The following is a 3,547-nucleotide window of genomic DNA, read 5'->3' as shown; positions in this document are numbered from 1 at the left end:
TGAGCAGTTGTTTGATAACTTCAAGAGGGGGTAGCTAATGAGACGAAATAAGTGACTCAACACAAAGTTCATATTGATTTTTTAAAGCCTGAATTCTTGTGAGAGACGTCTGTTCTCTGAACCGTGTGAACATTCACAAAATGACTGTTGAATGCATGTGTGGGGTCTGGAGTCTATTTTATTTCAAAAGAAAAGGTAAAAAAATATCAACGTCTGACCTTAACCATTTCTTTACAGACATAACATCATCACACAGGTTTAATAACTTGCCAAGTGCATAAGGCTGTAATATGTCAACGAGGAGATTATGTTATAGGCTAGCCTTTTTCGAAGATGTCTTTACATTTTTTTTTACATTTATGCAGAACATAAGTAGGCCTATTATGTTTTCTCACTCTGAACAGCCAAATATATTGTGAAGTCCACACCACACACTCTTAATTGACAGCATAGGCCTATCTGTTGGTTAAAAAAAAAGCCATTAACAAGATGCAGAAATGACAAACATCATGGCATGATGTCTTTATTAGACGTTTCCTGAAAAGTTGTAACGATGCGAGGCGAAGGGGGCCGAGGGAGGAGTTTTCCTCCCCCGGAAAGTGGAAACAATCTTCGGGCCCCCGCCCGGACTCCTCCCCGTGCTTGTCAAGACTTCATCTGACCGGGCAAGCGCGAATCAAATCCACACACCTACCGGGCATGCGAAAATCACTCACCCTCACTCTCACACGCAAAGACATTAAAGAGACATTTACTCTGACATTAGGCTATGCCACAGGTGAGGACGTGGAGGTTGTATGTGTGTGTGTGTGTGTGTGTGTGTGTGTGTGTGAGAGAGAGAGCAAGAGAGAAAGTGTGTGTATGAGAGGGAGTGAGAGAGAGAGAGAGAGAGAGAAGATGGGGTTCCACTTGGCACGAAGTAGCCTATTGTGGGGGGGCTAAGATCAAGGAGGCATACACATAATATATCAAAACAGCACTACAAAGGAACTTCTGACGTTGATTTTAGAAAACTGCGGCGACAGTGTCTTCCTTCACAGTTCACACGCTGACTGAAGTCTTTCATAAGGACACGCGGGCGGGAAGATTTTTATCGGGCTCTCTCTCCAACAGAAAACAACCACCACTGTCCTGCCCTCCGCTGCTTTGGGGAGCCGCTGATTTTGAATTAGATCTCTTCCTTTGAAGGGATTAGCGCTCCGCGCGCTTCTCCCACGGCTCCGCGTGCAGTCATGGGGGAAACAGATTCCTGCTGGGCCACGCGGCAACCTCCGTTTCCCCGCGAACCAGAATGCGTCAGGGAGGGAGAGGGGAGAGAGCAGAGGGGAGGGGAAGTAGTGTAGATGTCTCAAAACACTTATTTTTTTAAACTTAAGTCGATGTAACACGAGAGATTTATCATTATTCGGGTCAGTTAGGAGCACTTTCTATTAGGCCCCAAAGGTAGACTAACTCCAGAGCTGGGATATGATGGAAGATATCCTCTTGGTGTTGGTTATCGCTGGCTGACACATCCCATCTGAGAGTTTAGCATGACTTTGATGAGACGTTTCCTTTCATGTCCATGCAGTCTTCCCCACTGGTGATGATATTACCAAACACGTCCTGTTTCTGCGCTCTGGTTTTAAGTCGGCAAGCAAATATTAGGCTACAAATGACAAAGACAGAGCGCGAAAAAATAGTTTGAATGAACTTTATTACAGCGTGTGAGTACAAAACAACCATGAGCTCTTTTCTGTGTTAAGAACAATTCCACAATTTTTAAAATTAAAACAAGGATGTTAACGGCAAAAATAACATCATATTCTCTACATCATCTCGCCCATCTAATTTTTGCTAAACACAAATAGAAAATAAAGAACATTCAGTTGTGTTGTTTTGATGAGGAAAAAAGAACAAAATAGAAAAAGATTTACAAACTGTAATATCATATTTACAGTCTTCCCTGTTAATTGAGATGACGTGATATAATAACCAGTAAAACAAAACATATGAAAACTACAAATATTATTTACATAAATCATGAGACTACATACTATTAACTCAGCTACAGTTCACATTCAGCACCTCAAAAACAGTTTCTGACAAACATGGCCAAATAAATAGGAAAATCTGAATGGCTTCAAGAGGCAGTGGTTCCTCTTCCTAGGGTCACAGAAGGCAACCTGCAGAGAGAGAGAGAGAGAGAGAGAGAGAGAGGAGTGAAGTTGGCACTAGAGCAGACAAACCAGGGCCCCATTTTCCAGAAAATCTCATACTGTTCTGTCCATCACAAAGAGACTGCATTCCAAATGCATCTACAGTATGTAGACAATCTCTCTGAGTAACAACTCAGTACGAGTCACTCGGAAGACTACATAATTTGGAATCACAAATCAAATGCCACACGTCGTATACAGAGCATGATAGAGAACACCACAGTTGAGCTTTCTAGTGGCCTACACTGGTGTGTCACCTCACTGCCATACACGACAAGCACTTTCAATCTTCTTCAGCATTTGAGCCTTTATTTGGGCCTATACGGATGTGGCATCTGAGGCAGCTGTGGGTGTCTCAACCAGCTCATGTACTGATGTTTGGCCACGGCAGCCCCGAAGACAATCAAGCCAGCTCGGATAAAAAAGCGGCCACTAAAGACGCCCGTGTAAGAAAAGGGGGAACGTTTCACGGGATCCGGGGAGCCAATCCCGAAGTTCCGCAACTAGGGAAAAGAAGATGAATGCAGAAAAGTTTCTTTGGAGACAGGAGCACTTTCATTTGATGAATCAGGGCACTGAGACTTGGTCCTGTATGAAAACCGATATCTCAGTATTTCATCCTACAAGAGTGCACACACACACACAGACACAGACACACACAGACAGAGTCAGAAAGAGAACATGCATAGAGAATCGCTTCACCATGGGTCTGTTTTGGACAGGTCAAAGCCAGTTAAATGTCAAACTTTTTTATGCTCTTCGGACAGACAGAAAAAGAAAGAAGGCAAGAGAGGAAGAGGGGAAAAAAGAAAGAGACAGACAGAGCGAAGGAAAAAAAAAAAAAGGTTCCACATCTGTCTTGCACGCCAGTGAGTACCAAAGAACAGAGAGACAGAGAGAGAGAGTGAGAGAGAGAGAGAAAGAGAGAGTGAGAGAGTGTGTGTGTGTGTGTGTGTGTGGGGGGGTGGGGTGGGAGAGCAGAGAGGAGTGGAGCGGAGAGAGAGAGAGAGAGAAGCGCTCGGGGCTACCGGCATGCTCGAGCCTCGGTAATGGTGTCTCGTACGGGAAAACATCTGTGAATTTCCTCAGTGATCTACAACAAAGTGTAACTCAAAGCAGTCATTCGGCGGACCTTTGAAGTCCCTCTCTGACAGAGGCCTGCCATTGTGCTTGGCCCCCCAACACTGAGCAACTCCAACTTTGGTCTCACTAATTTCCAACCCCCCCTCCCTCCTCCCCTCCCAAGGCCCCCACTCCTCTCTCTTCTCCTCCTCCCCTCCCCTCCCCTTCCTCCTCCTTTCCCATTCCATCTCCCCTCCTCTCCTCCTCCCCTCTCACTCCCTCTCTTA

The 3,547-nt window shown here is 45.0% G+C and overlaps 1 long non-coding RNA gene across 1 annotated transcript in view; it reads right to left on the bottom strand.

The window, feature by feature from the left end:
- Positions 1-1,687: 1,687 nt before the first annotated feature.
- The window catches only part of LOC134078779 (uncharacterized), a 37,442-nt gene continuing 35,582 nt past the window's right edge, over positions 1,688-3,547 (bottom strand). The window contains exon 5 of the long non-coding RNA XR_009938862.1: positions 1,688-2,165. This is a non-coding gene — a long non-coding RNA (uncharacterized LOC134078779). The remainder of the gene's footprint in view (positions 2,166-3,547) is intronic.

Source organism: Sardina pilchardus, chromosome 4 (genome assembly GCF_963854185.1).
Source record: "Sardina pilchardus chromosome 4, fSarPil1.1, whole genome shotgun sequence".
Classification (NCBI taxonomy): Eukaryota; Metazoa; Chordata; class Actinopteri; order Clupeiformes; family Clupeidae; genus Sardina; species Sardina pilchardus.
Note: the sequence above shows the minus strand (reverse complement) of the source record. Positions and strands in the feature narration are given on the sequence as shown.